The 21,163-nt window shown below is 39.6% G+C and overlaps 1 non-coding gene and 1 pseudogene across 1 annotated transcript; both read right to left on the reverse strand.

Annotated features, from left to right (window-relative positions):
- Window positions 1–21,163, reverse strand: part of LOC138242338 (zinc finger protein 850-like) — a 1,462,105-nt pseudogene that overhangs the window by 712,186 nt on the left and 728,756 nt on the right.
- Window positions 20,981–21,052, reverse strand: trnaw-cca (transfer RNA tryptophan (anticodon CCA)). Its single transcript has one exon. It is a non-coding gene; the product is annotated as a tRNA-Trp (tRNA).

The following is a 21,163-nucleotide window of genomic DNA, read 5'->3' on the forward strand; positions in this document are numbered from 1 at the left end:
ACTAACATTTTCATCTCTAGCTTTACAACCGCCTTTGACCGCTGGGAGTTATACAATCTGCTAAACGCTTTGCAAGGCCACTGTCTGTACCACGACACAGATTCCGTTATCTTTGTGAGCCGGGAGGGTGAGTGGAATCCGGGGCTGGGTGACTATTTGGGTGAGCTGACCAGCGAAATCGATGCTGGACAACACATCACCGAGTTTGTATCAACAGGACCCAAGTTGTACGGGTACAAGCTGTCTGGTGGGAAAGCCTGTTTAAAGGTGAAAGGCATTACGCTCAATGTGAACAATTGTGAAAGTTAACTTTGAGAGTCTGCGGGACTTGGTTTTTGACTATGGCGTTAACCCTTTTGCAGAGTGCCGGGAATTTAAACACATTTCTATTCAACAGCCGATGATCGTGCGTTTTAAAAAGGATTGGCGCAGTGAGACCCGGACCTTAAAGAAAACCCAGAAGGTGGTGTACGACAAGCGGGTGCTGCAAGAAAATTTGACATCGTTGCCCTACGGATATTAACATGATGGATGTCAGGTTAAAACACCCTTTTTCATGCATTTTGTCCACACCCTCGAATTGCGGTAAAAGTTATTTTATAAAACAGCTCTTGGAGAACAGTGATACCGTTATGACTCGTAAACCCGAAAACATAGTCTGGTGTTACAGCTGCTGGCAACCTCTATACGCTGAGTTGCTTGTGAAATTTCCATACATTCAGTTTATAGAAGGGCTACCGACGTCGTTTTCCGATGACCAGCTACTGCCACCGGATAGAGTAAATTTGATTATAGTTGATGATTTGATGGAGTCTGCGTGTGAAAATAATGAGATAGAAAAAGCTTTTACAAAATACGTACACCACCGAAACCTCAGCATCATGTATATCGTCCAAAATGTGTTTTGTCAAGGCCGGAAAAGTAGAACCATAGCGTTAAATACAAAGTACATGGTGCTGTTTAAAAACTCTAGAGATAAACTACAGATTACAACCCTGTCACGGCATATGTATCCCGGTAAAGCCAGATTTTTTTGGAAGCGTTTGATGACGCTACTAAAAAACCTTTCGGTTACTTGTTGGTGGATTTAAATGCCGACACCCCAGATGACTATCGCTTGTGAACAGGTCTTTTCCCCCCAGATGTACCCGTGGCTTATGTATTTAAAGAATCTAAAAGTCGGTGATCTCGCAACCACAGACTCAGTCAAAAAAACACGTTCGGGCCGTCGTCATGTCTTCACGCGTTCGGAGAAACCTGACACTTACATTTTCTGGTAAAAGCCAGCCCCAGTCACCGGAAAGCTATTCTCTGTGGGGCTTCAGATGATCTTGTACAGGGAATAGCTAAGCCTGCTAAGCAGTTTGGGACCCTGAAGAGAAAGCATAAGCTCTTAAAGACTTTGAGTCAAAGGGGTCTTTCTCTTAAAAGAAAGAGACTCTTGGTGAACCAGTCCTGCAGTTTTATCGGGACACTGTTGGGTATTGTAGTACCATTGATTACGGAGGTTCTACAACACCGATAATGGACCACACTGAAAAAAAAATGTACCTTGTACCTCAAAAACAGCTCGATCGACTCCTAGACTGGTCCGGCAAAGAAACCGATGTGAGAAAAATAACAACCCGCAGGTTGGATGACGAAATGAGAGACATTTTTTAGAACTCGCATCTGCCTGAATATGAAAACGTGAAATTATATAATCAGCTGTTACAACGGTATTTGACATTAGTATGCCAGGAAGTTTCTGAAGAGGGGACTTTAACTGTTGTACGACCCGAAAATGCACCCGCCGATCTATAACATGCATTACCACAACAGCCGTCATCGACCGACGCTGACTTTGGGTATATTTTAGACAGTGCGTCTCAGTGGTTCCAGAGAAATGCCGAGATATTGTTAAAGACTATGGCACACAATAAACCGTTAATAGCCGGGAATTAAAGAAAATTTGTGTACAAGGGGGCACCCGTTGAGGGCTCTCACATGATTGATCTTGTCAGGGCTCTCACACAACAGCAATCAGTTGAAGCCGGTAAGAAGCTAAAAGATTGGGATGTGTTCACAGGGGCAATGGCCGAAATCAACGTACCGGGCACCTTGCTAGCCAATGCTGGTAACTGAGAGCTACTAAAACTCAAGTCTGCCCCACTGTGGTGTGCAGCGTCTGTCAAAACTTTAAAACCCCATGTCCCACCCCCTTTTCAACCAATGGTGTTGTTATAGGGTGGATGTCCCTCCTTCCCCCACAGAGCAGTAGTGTGATAGAGAGGTTTAACCAAACTATTAAAACAAAAATGTGGAGGTACCTGACACACAAAAACACCTTTCGATATATCGATCTGTCTGATCTTATTTACTTTTATAATCATAGTTACCACATGACTATTAAACGACCCACGGCTTCTGTTACGACTGATAACTCCCTTGAGATGTGGAGAACCGTCTATGGCGAACACTTTAAGCGAAAACCGTCAAAGTTTTCATTTAATGTAGGTGATCATGTGCGGGTGTCCAAAATAAAAGGGAATGTTTGAGAAGGGGTATGAACAGACCTTCACAGATGAAATTTTCATTGTCAAAGAGCGGACCACGGCTATTACAAACTGCAGGACTACGCAGGCGATGACATTAAGGGCTCTTTCTACACAGAACAGCTACAGAAGATAAACCCCAATTCTGAGAGCGTCTTTCGCATCCAAAAGATTAAAGCAGCCAGGGGGCGTGAAAAAAACAAACAGATTTTGGTAAAGTGGCGCAGATAGAGCGATAAATTCAATAGTTGGGTAAAGGCTTCCGAGGTCAAAGAAATATAGAGGTGCTGAAAAATGAACCCCAATGTCTTCTAGGTTACGCTGGCCAGTAATTCATCCTCAAAGATGTTTCCAAAGAACACCAGCGCGTGCTTCACAGAGCATCTGGCAAAGGCGATTGACCTGGACAGGGGCTGGGAAGTGGGTCTGGTCGAGCTGCACTATCCGCATACGCTAAACATGTTTGATCAAGATGAAGATTTTCTGTCCATATAGTCTAATCGCTGATGAACATGTACCTTACCTAGAGGGTACTACTGCAACATCGATCAGCTCATACATGAAATAAAACGTGCTGTGGAAAAAGTTCTGTTAAACCTCTCTATTACACTAACCTTCACATCACTGGCCATAATGAATTGTTCAATATTCTCACATTTGAGAAAATTTTGGAAGGTCCTGTTAAGAAATTCTTTTCTGTCATCAGTTTGTAGCATTTTAGGAGTACGACCCTCTTGAAATATATTTCGGAAATCACTTGTCACGACACCTCCAGACTTTTCAGTGGCACGGCCCAGGCATATTTAGACAACATGTCTATATGTGAGGAGATGTAACAGAAACCATCGTTGAACTCACTGTAGTCTCTCATGTTCACCAAGTCGGCCTGCCACTGCCAGTCCATTTCAGGTACCAGCGTCCTGCTTCTCTTAAAGCTCACACGTGCTGGCTTGTGTAGAATATAAGCCAGCTGGCCGGACAACCAGTCTGATACCCGGCCGCGGCTGGCGCTCACACCCCGGGAAGTTGTGGCCCTCACCAGACTCCCCACGCTGCCGTAACTTAGTTGGCAAGACCTGGGTTCGAGCCTATACAGTGAGGCACGAACTAGGGCGGGAGCGGCAAGTGCACAAGCCCTAGAACCTGAATCCATTACAATAACAAAAGGACATAATTAAATGGGGTTAATTTCGAAATCGCAAATATGAGATACCATAGCGCGTTTTTTTTCCACTTCCTGGCGGAAACGGGCTTCCGTAGTTTTGTGTATTCTTGATGCATCACAAGGAGGTACAGATGCAGCCATTCAAAGTGCGCGGTACAGACACATACCGGAAGTAATTGGCTACGGCGTCGCGCATCGTGACGCATGATGATGCGGGGTACCGCGGTATGTGATTGGTTGACCGACAGGGGCACTCGTAGTCCGTTGGTCTGTCGTAGAAAGACTTACACTACAGTAAACGTCTTTACTGTGCCCGTTGTAGATATTGAATTTTACCACTGAAGGGAAATCTTAGTAGCTGAGCATAAAAAGAATAGGAGCTCAGTCAATTCTTATGGAATGTATTTTCTTTCTTCTTTTTTTCAGCATGGAATAAACCTGTTACTTGATTCATATGGATGCCTGGTTCTGCCGGGGATTCAAAACATTTTTTATTTTATTTTTTTAAATCGGGTATCAAAGGGAATAGGCAGTATAACCCTGTTCATGCACAAACTGTAGCATGTTACATTGATTTGGGTGTCTCCTCTTGCCAGAGAGCTCTAAATTGCATTTTGAGCGCGGTTTTTGACTTTTTTTAAAATTGCATTTTGGGCACGGACAGCACATACAATGGTTAATGAACTGCGCCAAGAAATTTAAAATAGTATTCTTTAGGTGTGAGGGTAGGAGTGGACCGCAGCAGGCTTAATCAGCAAACCAGGAAAACAAAGAACAGGACAGGTGAGACGTGTATCCAGAAAGCGAGTGATCAGAAAAAGGAAATGGTGTTACGCCCAGGTTTTCGACCCAATTGTTTTAACTTGCTAATGCATCAGACACATTTCCTGGCGTATTGTGTTTTAAATAAAATAGGAGTGTCTTTCCCTGGCATTAGCTCATCGGTATGGTGTAAGTTTTATCTGTACCATATCATACAGTATATAGGTACAGAATTCAAGCTGCACCACTGTATCGCTTTGGTAAGGAGACGGACAATGACCAAAATCACGAAGACTCTCTCACACCAAATAATGAAGATGAAAAGAAACGGGAAGTCAACACGGGACATTGTACAGCAGTTAGCTTTGATGGACATCTTCGTTTCTGAAAGCACAGTGAGAAGGCACTATAAAGGGGAGAGGAGGCAAAGAGAATCTAAACCGAGGACGATTCAAAGGTAAATAAATTTCTAAAAATACCTTTCTTGCATGTAAATACAACTACACACATTATTTTTAAAACTAACTGTTGATCTCTTTTTTTTCAAGTCCTATTGTGCGAGCTATCGACAAACTGACTGATGAAAATGATGAGCTACCGGCGATGCAAGTCCAAAGACGGCTCTGGGCTGACCTCGGTGCGACCATTAGCCCTACATCGATAAGAAGAGTACGCAGGAGGCTTGGATGGAGATACAGAAAAACCAACACATGCCCCATGATAAGACTAAAAAACAAAGAGGAAAGACTCAAGCAAGCGCTCCAATGGATTGAACAGGGGGAGGCATTTCAGGATGTACTTTTTACCGACGAAACAACAGTGGCTCTGGAACAGTTTTCAACAATGGCATTTTGCAAAAAGGGGAGACATGTGGACAAGCCAAAGCCCAAACATCCACTGAAGGTTCACGTCTGGGGGGGTATATCTAGAAGAGGCCCAGGACCACTTCTTATTTTCGAAGGAATTATGGACCGTGTATTCTTCGAGGAAGTCGTGGTCACACACCATGCCGCCCCATATATCAGGGAGCAGTTTGGATCAAGGCACCGTCTCTTTCAAGACAACGATCCGAAACACACAGCAGCAAGGGCGAGGCTTATAGCAGAAGGAGTGAACTGGGTGAAAACTCCAGACGAATCACCAGATCTAAACCCGATAGAGATGGTTTGGCATTCGTTGAAAGACTACGTTCGGAAAACTGCTAAACCCGTCACAAAGCAGGAACTGATCGATGCGATCTATAAATTCTGTGAGGAAGAACTGACCGAACAAAATTGTAACAATTTTATTAACAGGCTGTTTCGTGTTCTTCCTAGGATTGTTGACCAGGGCGGAGGACATTCGGGAATGTCTGGAAGTCTGAGAAAGAGTCTCACATTTGTGGACAGTCTGTCCACAAACAAAACATGTAAAAAAAATGTAAAAAAAACAATTACTTTTTGTCAATGAAAACCGGTGTGTGTGTGTCTCTCTCTGCTGGATGTCCCTCTCACTCTCTGCTGAATGAATAAAAGCATTTTATTAAAAACGCATTTGCGTTTGTCTGGTATTTACTTTGGTCCCTTTTAACTGTTTTTCCCATCTACTTTATTGCTTTGAGATGCCACTTTTAAAGGTGAAATGTTAAATAAAGTTTATTATTGTTATAGAGAAACATGATCAGGTTTTCCCTGGTTCAGAAAAAAGACGATTAAAATCTGTAATCTTTGCACTTGTATGTCATCGGAAAATACAATCAGTTTCTGCTTTGTGTAAGGATGGTGTGGCGAGAAGGTGAGAAAGTGGTGAGAAAGCTGTGCTCCTCAAAGCGCTATACAGGATAAAAACCAATAACAACAATAGTGGCTGGGCAAATGATTTTTTTTTTATCGAAATACAAAATGAGATACTGTATAATGATGTGCATGAACAAAGTTATACTGCAATTTTCCTTAGATACGCGATTAAAAAAAAAATTTTTTTTTGAATCCCCGGCGGAACACATTCCATAAGAATCAGCGCTTTACAACCCTTACTGCGTGCGACTGGAAAAGAATTTGTGATCGGATCAACGAAATGCTTCGTAGAAGGAGGCGCTCTTTTCCTCTAGTCTAACCACAAACAAAACATTCCTGTTAGATAAGAGGAATTGAAAAAAAACAATTTTGTCAATGGAAACCGGTGTGTGTGTCTCTCTCTGCTGAATGAATAAAAGCATTTTATTAAAAACGCGTTTGTCTGGTATTTACTTTGGTCCCTTTTAACTGTTTTTCAATCTACTGTATTGCTTTGAGATGCCACTTTTAAAGGTGATATGTAAAATAAAGTTTTTTATTATTGTTATAGAGAAACATGATCAGATTTTCCCTGCTTCAGAAAAAAAGATCTAAAGTGCTACACATAACTTTCTTAATTCGATGTATTTAAAGCAGTGAACTACTGTAGGTGTAACATAACATTCAGACGTACAATCAAGAATAGTTTTGTGGTGTTTGTTTAGATGAAACGTATAACGTAACAAAATTAAAAACGATTAAAATCTGTAATCTTTCCACTTGTACTGTATGTCATCGGAAAGTTTCTGCTTTGTGTAAGGATGGTATCAAAAAGCAATCTTAAGTGGTGAGAAAGCTGTGCTCAATGTATTTAAGGGACTTAAAAGTAAAAGGAGATGCTTCATATTGCTTGACTAATTTTAAAAACTAAGTTTTAAATGCAGACGCTCCCTCGGTGCCGCGCCGGGTGTAAATATCAAAATATACATTCGTCCCAGGCAGAGGCCGAAGAGCACCCGGCTGGGGTGCGTGGGGAAGAGCATTACAGGAATGAAAGGCGGGGTATAGGAAGGCGTTCAGTCTGGGCAGGTATAGATAACACTTTTCTAAAACGTACTTGAAAAATAAAAATGATTACAATCTAATCCTTCCACGTTTGATCCCAAAACCCAAGAGATATAAATCTAAACGGGTAGAAAGTTATGCTGAAAGTTTATTAAGATACTTAGAAGACAAAGATACTGTATCAATTTATGTTGCATTAGCCTGATTATGATAAAAAAACACAATTAAACACACGTTTGCGATTTAAATCAATATAAATGTTTATATTGTAACGCATACTGTCCAGCCTCCATTTCTCTATAAAAATTTACTCTATTACACACACACACACAATAGAAGCAGGAAGCAGAAGCAGGGACCGTTGTCAGAAGGCAAGAAGGTGACTATTCATTGTTATCAAAAATGACTTAGAATCGATCATGTTGTGATATTTTGAAATAAAAAAAGTCAATTGACTGTCCATACTATCGCTATTCTATTTTTTCGAAGTAATGTTTGTTAAGAGAAAAGTCCAGCACCAGCTGGATTTGAACACACAACCCGTGAGTTGGTAATCGGGCACGTAGACCAGTAGGCTACAAGGGAAGTCACATGAAGAGAGAGGCGAAACAGCCCTACACAGCCCTGTCGCAGTACACGAATATAATCATATCGTTATTCAATTTTTTAGATACGCGATTCCATATTATATTAGCAGAAAAGCTTAAAACTACCACTTTTTCACATGCTATTTCACATGCTAGTTAAATACTTGGATGCTTAAAATCGTTAGGGAGAAATGGAATACCAGTGTGTATTTTTCCTTTAAAGTACCGATTCCTGGAATCTGACTGGCTGACACCCTTCTGAAGTGATTCCATAAAATCTGGTATACGGAAAAGAAAGCGTTGATACATACAAGTATCTTTTAATACAGTCTTTGCTGTGCTCTTGAGGATCCTTGTGATATTTTGAGCTCTAGTTGAATGATAGGTGTCGCATTTTAAATCATTTTCGTAGTTAGAAATTATGAAACGCCCTGTTAAAAGCAAGGGAGTTTTTATGCCCGTTGAAGTAAAACAAAATGCCTGACAAAGTATGGCTTGGACAGATTTCAAGTGCTTGTACAAATGTGCTAAAGAAATTATACTTTGAGTTTACAGCTTGTCCAAAGTCATCCATTATTAATACTATTAGTAACATCTTCGGTAAAGGCTTTGATGCATAAATATTTCTGATAAAGTTAGGTTGTGTACTTTTGTCCAACTGAGCAATCTTGCTTTAATAAAATATACGAACATTTTAATGACTGATGATTAACATGCTGTAATACACAGTTCAAAATGAAAAGCTCAAATGCTGTACATGAGAGGTTAAGCTCCCCCCGGGGGTTTTACAAGGTGACGCGGATAGTTTCCGGCATGGCATCAAATGACGCGATTAACCGCGTGATACTGCGTGACACCGCGACACGCCCACCGGGGTATGCAGCGGAATACCCCACCCATTTTGAATGGCTGCATCTGTACTCTTCTCTTTACCGCACGTATGGAGTTTGGGTCTGATCGAGCTCGTTACTCGTCACTCACGCAATCTACTACCTAATCCAATACAGCCCTTTATTTGGCTTTAAACTCCACCTGTTACCCCTCACACTCAATGTTTCAGAAAAAGGGTTTTAATTTAAACTTTGCCCAACAGTGTTTGAGCAGACAGAAGAAATAGAAGCGCCATTCGCGCCAGTTTAGCATAGTAACCACTAACTCCAATAATCCACTTATTATTATTATTATTATTATTATTATTATTATTATTATTATTATTGCAAAAGAATCCCAGCTTCTGCATAAAAAAAACTATTGATATAGTGCATCCCCAACACTGGCTGAAGACGCTGAGTGTGTCCGGGCTCAGCAGTTATATAGGACAGGACTCGGCGAGCTGCAGGTGAAACTCATTGCTCTGCGCTCCCCGTGCGGAATGCGCGTCTCCTCCCTCCAGACTCGTCACACCGCCTTCTACAGCGGGAAAAAAAAAACTCCCCTTTACTGTCTTCATACATCCCTCTTAAATCCCAGGAACACAGAAACTCCGGGGCGTTTCTGTGAGTCAGTACTGGGTTCCTCTGTTCGAGATTACAAGCGGAAACAATTAAAGCGCTGAAAGCAGGAAGTTATTTCTGCTCGTAGGCATAAACGTGTAAAAATACATTTTCTGATTCCTAAAACCTAATAAAATCCATGTAAGTCTCCCTTTTGTTCCCAATGCACATAACTGAATATAAACCAGTCAAGGTCAGGTACTTTTCTGATGTATATGAATACACTAGTTCTGGCGCAGCTGTTACAACAAAGATACTTACGAACTATTTTTTTCATACGAGCTCTTGCCGTTTTAAAATTGAATATTTTTTCATTTCGCTAAATCACACGAAACACCAACAACACTCATCATAAGCATCTGACCAATCACATTCCTGAATTTTAAAAGTATTTAGTATTTATTTTTAACTTGTTTTATTTTTTAAAAAATGTATACACCTGTTTTACATATCCTTGCCATTTTGGGCATATTGTAAGTGGATTGTAACTTCAAATTGATAATTCCTGATCTTTATAACTGTGTGTCATTTCTTTTTACCTTGTTTTAATATGTTTTAATTATTTTTGCATTTTATAGAACTTTTTTTTAATATATTGAGCATTTTAGCATAATTTTAAAATAGGACTATCAATGCTCCTGACTTCTAAAACCTGTATTTATTCTGACATTTTTCTCTCCAACAGCAGATGAGGAGGGATGCATTTGATTTTAAATTGGTTGATTTTAGGGGAAAATGTACATTAATTTCTTTGTACGTATCATCAGTGGGAAACTTGGCATTTTGGGATGAATTGCAATCTTTACTGCAAGACTGATATAGAAATGACGGGAGATTTAAATGACACATTTGATAAATCAGACAGGCACAGTACAACATCTAAACTGGCAGAACCCTCTAAAGTACTGAAATATTTTAGGCACATTCATAATCTACGAGATGTTTGGTGGTTACTGTGTCCTGCTACCCTTTCATATTTTTTAATCTGCATGAATCTGTCCCACTTCTTTTACTAGTTTTTAAGGAAGATTCTGAAATATCTGATTACGAGATCAAGCCAGAAAAAAAATGATGACAATTAGTAAGAAGAAAGATACAATGTATTGACAATGTAATATGCTTTAAAGGATTAAAAGGAAAATAAATACTTTATCTATGCAAACTAATTCAACTGAGCTCCTCTTAACACTATAGCCTGAAGAATTGCCAAAGCACAATGTATCACTTTGGGAATTCTTCAGGCTATAGTGTTAAGAGGAGCTCAGTTGAATTAGTTTGCATAAAGTATTTATGTATGAATGTATCACTAAGGGAAGAGGAACACAACACTCAAAACCACAAACCACTTATTTTCAACAGCAAAAATATGCTTGAAAATATTTGACAAAAAAAAAGAAACCTTACACGCATGGAAACCAATATTTATCTGCTAGGGTAGAATGCAGCAGAGAACAGTAGGGCAGAAGGTTAGTGTAACTCTATAGTGCATCACAGAGGCCGGTCTCTTCCCCTCATTATGCAGGCTGACTTGTTCACAGTGAACTGTCCTCCAGCGATAGTCAGCTGCAATCACTGACATCAGACATGATGTTAATACTCTGACAGCACTTTGGCTGATTTGGTTAATGTGTTTTCCTATTAAACAGGAGATCTTGAATTCAAATCCCAGTGGTGTCTTTCTTCCTGTCTTGTCTTATAGAATGTATCACTATGGATGATCATGTGCGGCTTTATTTTGTTAAATGCAAGTTTTCATTTTCTTTCTAGAACAACTTGCTTTTCATGAAATTCATACAGCTTGCGAAAGATGAAACACAGATCTTGCTTATCAGTGCAAAACAAATATCACAGGCCGGCAAGAATAAAGTCTTTTTTTTTACAAGAAGCTTGCAAATGGAGAAAAGGGATGCACGTGAGTCTCTGGGAGCTGTTAATTGAAAGGTTAGTGGTTCGAGCCCATTTCTCATTATTCTACTTAATTGGATTTCTTAGTAAAACCTTAACCCACTTGATATTTGCAGGAAATGCAGTTTTTTTGTGTGACGAACTACAACAAGTAAACAAGTGAGTACATTAGTCATTATCACTGGGAATGACCAGTCATGGCCAACATTCAAGGGAATCGTATTCAGTCACGGACTTTGACCTTCAAATGGTTGGCGGGAGAATTCATTTATACTCTCGTTGCACCCTTAGTTAAAATATTTAAAATTACAACACAGATTTGTTGGAGAACTTGAAAAGCAAAAAAGACAGTTGGACAGCATGATTATGTTAGGACTGTACATTTGTATTTCAATACTTTTGTATATTTATCTTAATTTTAATATACATGTAACCATAAATGCTATTCTATATATATATAAAGATTGTTGTATTTTATAATATTTTAGCAGAGGGCACAAGGGGGTCTATTATACCTTGCGAAACATCCAAGACAACTATAATAGAGGCTCATATTTTAATAAAATTTGCTTTAAAAGAAAACCAAAATTTGTATGAAATCATCCCTCAATATCGACGTTCAGTTGAAGGATTTGAAGAAGCAACAGCGATAGGTGAGTACATTGATTTTGGACCCATGTTTGCATCTGAATAATCTTTCCTCCTGGAAAGAATTAAAAACAGGTCTGTTTTGAGTCTCATGATGATTCTCTTCTGGATCTGAAAAAAAAATAGTGCAAATTTGTTTCCGATGTATTTTTCAATTTTATCAGATTTTTTCAGGTGAATGCAGTCGATACGTTCAAGTTTTTATATGATGACAGGACCTACACTTAGGGCTCAGTACTGATAACACTGCTGATATTGATGGAGTAGAAATAAGTGATGTATTGGCAGCTTTATCTGAGGCGAGAAGTCCTAGAACACCTACAAAAATGTTAGGATTCAGAGGAAGAAATATTTCACCCAATCCTATTGCATTAACGAGGCTGAAGTTGGCTGCTTATTCGCCAGCTTCGTTTCGCGTTTTTCGTTCCACCTTAAGTGCTGCTGCTGTGATGTTATGCCGCCTTTCGCCTGTAGATGGCTCTCTATAGTCATTTTTAAAAATACTAATCCGAGTTGATTACTGCACATATCCTCAGTAAAGGGGAATATGTAAGTAATGATTATCCAAATTGCATTTTTGTATGAAACACATTTCAGAAAATCGAAAACCAATTTTCAAAACTCACAATAACACAAACTGGCATGTTAGACAACAAGTAAATAAGACAAAGGCAAAACGTGAATTCTCAAAGTCTCAAAATCTTGCATTTTGCAAGAAATGTTATTATAGCAGTTTAAAATGGGACATTTAGAACATGGCATATGAGAATATATGGTTAACGGAGGATGAGCAAAGGGTGATGACACTTTCTGCTTATTGCTATGACCCTCCCTCCTGATTATAAAATCGTCTCACAATTCTGCCACTGAGGTGTGAGACACAATGTAACAGACTCTCAAAATCCTGAACTTCAGGAAATGTTGCTGTACCATTTTTAAAATATGACCCTCTGAATGTGGCATGAGAGAATTTATAGGGAAAAGCTAATTGCTCTTTCTGTTGTATTGCGATGGCCCCTGTTTAGAAAAAAACATCTCAGAATTCTGACACAAAGATGTGAGACACAATGTAACAAGTTATGAAAATCATGAAGCATAAGAAAATTTACTGTACCATTTTTTTAATATGACCCTCTGAACATGGCATGTGAGGATTTATAGTCAACAAAATAGCACCCCTTCTGCTGAATTACTTTTTCCCTCCTTCCTCGTTACCAAAACATCTTAGTATTCTGACACTAAGGTAAGAGAGACAAAATCACTCATCACGAACATTTGTAATTACAAAACTTCACTGTTGCATTTCTGCGTTGTGACATTCGGAACATAGCATGTTAAAGTATATAGAAAACCTAGATCAGAACAGGTTAAATGTAATTCATAGTGATTTATATTTTTTTAATTCTTTCTAAATGAAAAAATATGTTTTTCAGTGATTATGACCCTTCAGTATTACATAAAATATGCTTCAATGCCAAAATAATTAATAATGGAAAAAATACCCACAGTGGACATTCATAGTTGTGATTATAGGAATGTTATATATCAGGTGGGTAGCTGTGTCAGCATGCGTAGGCTGCATAGGAAAAAGTAAAGGATTATTCCATGCTGAAAAGAGAAGAAAGGAAACATAACGTGTTGGCCGTGGAGCCTTCTTCAGGTGTGAGAAAGACAGGGCTGTAAGCAAAGATAATATCCTTTATCTTTGCTTACTGCAGTTTAAAGACTTTTGGAAGTTTTACGGCTAACAGCTCCACATCAACTTCCTTTTATAACTAACCTCATCAGATCCCTCAACTCCCAACTCTTCCAATTTCTCACTTCAGAGAAGGATAAAAACCTCAATCATCCTCTACAGAGAAAAACCATCAACACCCCTACCACCTCCACCAATCCTAACCTTGTTTTTACTATACCCTCTGACCTTTCCCTTTCACCCCTTTACATCCTCAGCTAACTTATTTTAAAATTACAATAGACTGTATAGTATTTATGTTTAATATTAAGGTAAATATGTCAAAATATCAAAATCCAACTGCACAGTGCTATCGTAACAATGCTTGTCAAGTTATCAAACAAACCTGCATTGTATTTTTAAAATATTTCAGCAGAGGATTCAACTGGAGTATAAATGAAGATTCGACGATAATTTTTTTCTGTGGAGTTGCAATGTTGGGCATTATTGGACATTTCCCGGTGACCCTGACACGTGTTAAACACTCGCATTTCCTGCATATATTACAATGGTTATGGTTTCGCTGAGAAATCCAATTGACTTAAGACAACGTTTATACTGCAGAAGAATCCCATCCCTGGGTGGACTCGAACCACCAACCTTTCAGTTAAAAGCCAAATGCGCTAACCGATTGCGCCAAGTTCTCAGTTAAAAATAACTCTCTTACCGTTTATTTTGCCAGACGGTAATATTTCTTCTGCACTGATAACCAAGAATTGAATTTCATTTTTCGCAAGCTGTGTGAATTTAATCAAAAACAAGTTTTCCAGAAAGGAAATGAATACATGCATTTAACGAAATCAAGCCCTTTGTGATTGCCCGTAATGATACGTTCTGCACTACAAGATATGAAGAAAGACACGGCTGGGATTTGAATCCCGGTTCTTTTGTTTAATAGAGAAGCGCTTTAACCAACTAGGCTACGGTGACAGAGAACTGGCTTTTATCTGGCATTTCTCAGATGTAGTAGTCAGACTAGTAGTGGCTCAGCGCCGCTACTAGTAATGCACCGCTCCGTCTAAAATTTCAAAGTGAGAAACATGTGTTTTCTGATTTTTTATGAGTTTTAAAATATAATCTCTTTAAATCAGACATGAAATAGCAAATCGTTACAAAAAGCACCTGCTAATGTCCAATAGCGGGGTTTTTTTTTTTTTCAAATTACATTTTCAGGCTTCAGACACTTTTTAATAAAACAAAAGTGTCCGGAAACTCATTAACTTTCAGGTTTGCTTGAACCTGTATTAAAAAAAGTTATCTGAAAGTTCCTGGATTCCATTATCTGATGTAGCTGTCTCTAAAGTTGGACGTGATGTTAAGCAGATGTGAACTGTGCCTTTTCTCTTAAAAAAAACTAAGTTATTTTTTTCCCCTTCACTCCAATGCTGGAGACTGTAAGCCTCTGTGAGCTCCACACTGCGTGTCCTGTACTGCTCTATGTACTAATCTATGTGGTGTACAGATAGAACTCAACTGCATGGTGTGAATTCCGTGTTCAGGACCAGCAGAACCTGGAAAAGTAACAGCTGACCTCGCGTGATTTGAACACGCAGCCTTCTGATCTGGAGTCAGACGCTCTACCGTTGCGCCACGAAGTCACGGCTGTCCGTGCCTTTGAATTCCCCAAAGGAGACAAATCAGCTTCACAAAAAAAAAATCTCATGTGAAGTGCGCAGCTCTTCCGAAGAGAGTCTCTTCTTACCACATTTTATTCTTCCTGCGCAGCTCTTGTGCAGGTGTTGTTCTCAATTACAGATCCAGGAACACTGATTGTTTTTTCTATTTTTTTAAATTAAGTACCCCATGGTGCAACGGTAGCACGTCTGACTCTAAATCCCCAAGTTCATTTTCAAAGTATATCGGAGTCAACTGATACTGATCAGGTTCTGCTGCTACTGAACCCGCAGTCTTCACCTTAAAGTTCAATTCCCCAAGCCTTTTGACCTTATATGTCCATCCCTTCTCGTCAAAACTCGTATTTTCACAGGGTACCCTTCAGAAATCGCAGTATAGAATGAAAGAACTCCAGTAGATCTCGGCCGCTGTTGGTGATTTTCCTTTTAAAATAAATGAATCTCTGGAAATTTTACGGAGTGTATCACTTTCACTGAGACCGAGAAGTGTTAAGCTGTACATGCGTCTTTGTGGCTCAGTTGTTAACCAAAAGGGTGGTGGTTTGAGCCTTTCCAGGGGCGCTACGAGCCTTTTAACGTACACACCCTCCTCACTTCATTTCTCCACGGCCGGTCTTGTATCGCTAACAAATACAAAGCCCGTAGGAGGCAGTAAGCTCGCATATATATAGCTCACTGTGTATATAATGAAGAAGCAGAAGTTAGTTTCTCATCTGCGCGTTACAGAGCCTTACGCAACTCGTAGTGTACCAACAGCTAGGGTTTGATCCCTGCACGGGCTATTAGTTGAAAGGCCATTGTAAATGACGTATAAGAGATTTATAGATAGATACTTTATTGATCCCGTGAGGGAAATTAATAAAGCTTATCCAGCTGGCTTTTATGTTTCACACTAAATTGCGATCTTGAAACCAAAATGAAATTGACATTTGTACTGTATGTTTTTTTTTTTTAATTACAAAGCAAACAGAGTATTCCCTTAATTCAAAGATCAGATATTGGCCAAAACAAGACAATCAGAAGTGGGCTGACTTTGGAACAGGAGCCTCTGCTTCGTCGTTTATTGAGCTTTTGATCAATGTCTGAGAGAAAAAGATTCGCTATTTTTACTCTTTGATTAAAGTACACAAAAAGCACCTTCCTTCGAGCCGGAATCGAACCAGCGACCTAAGGAGATTGCTGTATACTCCTAGTTGCAGCACACAAGACATTAACAGTAAAAAGCCTCAGGGACTGTGTAAGATGTGTTTTCGACGTTATATATGCATTTATTAACGTTGTCGATTTTACGGTTGCAATTCAACGTTGATTATACGTCGCGGCAACGTATATATAAGTATAGCCGTATTTTCGCCGTGATATATACTGTAGCGTTTGGCAGGTTCTTTTTCAGAACTAAAGAACAGTGGAGACGCGATTAACCAAGCACTGGCTTTATTTTACAACCACACCAAAACCAAACACAGGATCTACACACACATGAGGAGACTGACGAACACGTACACACATTTAGGGTGGCAATTACCTAACAACACACTCTACTTTTACAGGACTACACAGGGCACTAGAATTACTAGGATATTATTTACACAGGCAGGGTCAGCCGCTGGTCATCGTGCTGACCCTCAGACTCTTCCCGGCTACCACTCCCAGCATGCCCAGCGGTACTACGAGCGCCTAGGGGCGCTTCCTCCTCACCACCAGGCGAGGGCGTTACAATACGTATATTCGACGAATCACTGCCCACTGGGACGGTGCCGTCCGGTTTCAGCCGCACAGACACATCCGGACCCCCACTGAACGATCAGCAATCAATAACATTTGAACGATATAAGGTCCTGCGCTCCGGATCATGTGAGAGAGAAGACACTGAAAAGGTTGTGTGAAAGTGGATTTTGCACCTGCGCCAGTGCTGTAGTGGTATCATACAGATGCCCATACAAATCCACCATAAAATATTGCTCTGCCCGTTGGTGGATTAGGTATGCACGCTATATTTCAATTTAAATATAAATTGAACCTTTTAAAAATTCGATCTTAGATTCAAAATCGATTAATGTAAAAACTGATAAAGCTAAGGCTTTTTTTCAGGGCTATATCTACTTTTTTTTAAAGAAGTCTATCGCAATTGTGAAAATTAGATAAGGTGTACCAGCACAGGGAGTGAGAATGACCTCAGTCCGGCTCCCAGCAGAATCTGTCCTGGTTTGGTCACTGTCAGACTGTTTGGATCGCAACGTGGAAAAAAAAATAGATCTCATCGTGTGACTTCAACTAGAGGAAGGGAAGATCTCATGTTTAAAAAAAATTAGGACTGAAGATAACGTGAACTGAATCCGGGGCCTCACACTTATCAAATTATAAAATAATAATTATTAAAATATCAGGTTGTTTTATACAGCATTTTGTGCACAGTACGTCGTATTTTTCTAACAATAGAACAACAGCCTACCTCAAGGAGGGATTCACACGCAGTTTGGGGTATTTTCCCCTTTACATTTTTGCGATTTTATATCGAACCTGTTATACTCCCAAAAGTGCAGAGTAGCTTGTACTGTGTGCCCTGTTTGCCTTTGTAAGCATTTGATTAAAAAATACACAATACAATAAAAACAGAGAAAGCACAAATGTAATAATATAACTATACAAAATCAATACCAAATCATAAAGCCAATTAAGTGCCTAACTTTTGAAAACAGACAACACTTTATCTACAAAAAACTTGACATTGGTATCTATTTTTGAATTACAAAGCAGATAGAGCAGTCCCTGAATTCAAAGACCAGATTAGTTAAAATCCCTTCCACCAATTTAGATTGATCTCGGTCAGAACAAGACCATCAGACGTGAGGGGAATTCGGAACAGGAGCCTCTGCTTCGTCATTTATTGAGCTTCTGATCAACATGTGAGTGATAGTTATTTATTGTTTTGATTAAAGTACACAAAAGTCGCCTTCCTTCGAGCCGGAGTCGAATCAGCAACCTAAAGATTCCCAGGTGTTCCTACTACAGTCCTCCGCTCTACCATCTGAGCTATCAAAGGGATAACAGGAGCTGTTTCCTCGCACACACTACACAATGTAGTGAAATGTTCCAGGTTATTTAAATCCCAGTAAGACATCAAGTTTCCAACTCTTTTCCTTAGTCTTGGTTACCTTGAATTTAAGCTACGAACCAGGATTCTACTGTATACACTTCCGGGGATATTACAAAATGTTTGGTGTGCCATCAATCATTACAGGTGGAAATTGACTCTTTTCTTTCTCGAGGGATCATATTAAACCTTTCATTTGGATCGAGAAGAGGATCGGCATGAGACACAAAACATAACTGTCTTTTTTCTTAAAATCGAAGAATTCTTTAACTTAAGACTACAACGAACTCGGCCGCAGAAATCAGTCCACAGCTCCTTAATTAACCTGTTCTTCACTTCAAGGAACCCAATCCTGCGCCCTCTAGAGGTTACTGAAATAGAGGACAGACTGAAAGAAGACATTCAGAAGCAGACTAAGCGGAACACTGGATCTACATTAGAATATTACCCTTTATAGTGGGAATAAAATTGTCGCGACATAATGAATTTACGCATCCATCAGTTGCTTGGAATATCATTGTAATATTTAATTTGCTTTCCTGTCACACCACTTTTATTAATTATGAAGTTTATCAATACACATTTATTTAAAACAATGTCATTTATTATTACACTTTCATTCCGTTCTTATTAGAAGCTGTATCACAGATAATGCATGTAAAGCCTTCAGTATGCGATTGTGAGTTCAGTTATCCCAGGGAGTGAAGAGAACTGAAATTAAGTGAAATGACATTTAAATAGAGTGTAAATCTTCAAAGTTATCTCTCACTTCAGAATATTTACAAGAATTTACGAGGCGTGGGGTTTAAACCCACATGGACATTTGTTTATTAGATCTTAAATCCCACGCCTTAACCACTCGGCCATCCTAGTCAATAGCAATTTTCTCTCCGTTCTTTAACATTTCAATATGATTCAACAAGTTAAAAAAATAAACCACGGCCCTTTCACAGAAACGTACCCCGTTCTGCCGCGCACCAAACAGGGGTTCTTAGCACTGTACTAAAGAGGAGCTGTTTACTGTCAGCAGACATTTCCTCATTTCGAAAGACATTTTCGCCTGCTCTCAGCTTTTTAAAGACGGTCATAAACGCTCAAGAAGTAATTAATTTCAGTTTGAAGTCTGTTTCTTTTGTCTCCGCTCTTGATGAAGAAAAGCCGTGCGTGGGAGACTCCCTCTCTGAAGAAGTTTGCCGTCACCCTGCAAGACCCGATTGCGCCAAGTTTTGGGTTAAACAAAACTCTCTTAAACTCTTTGGGTTAAACAAAACTCTCTTACCGTTTATTTTGCCAGGAAGAAAGACACGGCTGGGATTTGAATCCCGGTTCTTTTGTTTAATAGAGAAGCGCTTTAACCAACTAGGCTACGGTGACAGGACAACTATCCCCTTTTACAGCCGCTTGGACACACCGCTCTGAGACATCTGCGTTCAGTAAGCGCTGAACCTGCGCTCAGAGCAACTTGCCTCTTTTACATAGCAGCCCCGACACTGAGAAACGAAGAGAACTGGCTTTTATCTGGCATTCTCATGTCCAATGCGTTTGATATCTCCCAAGGGCGACAGAGTTCTTTTGCGACACTTCTTTTTTATTTCTGTAGCTTTGATAAAAAAACGAGAAATCGTGCAAGGGAAAAATGTCTTTTTTTTCATAGAGAAAACGTGCACCAGGAAATGTTGTGTTGAGAAGAAATGATTTAACATGATACGTGACCTAATTTATCGGAGCAATTGCTCAACCAGCAAGGTCTGGAGAGGTTGGAGAGTCTGGTGGATGTGATAATTATACGGTGTTGTGAAAGAAAACAGTCTTTCTTTGAATTCTCAGTCAATCGGAATTTCAGTGCAAAACATAAACCCCTTGTCTGATTTAAAGAGATTATATTTTAAAACTCATAAAAAATCAGAAAACACATGTTTCTCACTTTGAAATTTTAGACGGAGCGGTGCATTACTAGTAGCGACGCTGAGCACACTATGGGGAAATTCAGGGTATGTGAAATCCCAGCGGTTTAATAAACAACGCGTCTGATTTCGGATCATAAGATTGTAGGTTCGACTTCTACCTGGCTCGTGTAAATTTTATTCAAGCTCCTCAGTAATAGATGTATATTATGTAATGAACCGCACCTGAAAGCAAACGTTGGGTCTGTTTCCTTTGTTTTCCAGCATGAAATAGCAAATCGTTACAAAAAGCACCTGCTAATGTCCAATAACGTTTTTTTTTTATTAAATTACATTTTCAGGCTTCAGGCACTTTTTAATAAAACAAAAGTGTCCGGAAACTCATTAACTTTCAGGTTTGCTTGAACCTGTATTAAAAAAAGTTATCTGAAACTTCCGGGATTCCATTATCTGATGTAGCTGTCTCTAAAGTTGGACGTGATGTTAAGCAGATGTGAACTGTGCCTTTTCTCTTAAAAAAAACAAGTTCTTTTTTCCCTCTTCACTCCAATGCTGGAGACTGTAAGCCTCTGTGAGCTCTACACTGCGTGTCCTGTACTGCTCTATTTTGTTTAGATTATCTATGTGGTGTACAGATAGAACTCAACTGTATGGTGTGAATTCCGTGTTCAGGACCAGCAGAACCTGAAAAAGTAACAGCTGACCTCGACGTGATTTGAACACGCAGCCTTCTGATCTGGAGTCAGACGCGCTACCGTTGCGCCACGAAGTCACGGCTGTCCGTGCCTTTGAATTCCCCAAAGGAGACAAATCAGCTTCACAAAAAAAAATCTCATGTGAAGTGCGCAGCTCTTCCGAAGAGAGTCTCTTCTTACCACATTTT

This window comes from Lepisosteus oculatus, chromosome 14, assembly GCF_040954835.1.
Source record: "Lepisosteus oculatus isolate fLepOcu1 chromosome 14, fLepOcu1.hap2, whole genome shotgun sequence".
Classification (NCBI taxonomy): Eukaryota; Metazoa; Chordata; class Actinopteri; order Semionotiformes; family Lepisosteidae; genus Lepisosteus; species Lepisosteus oculatus.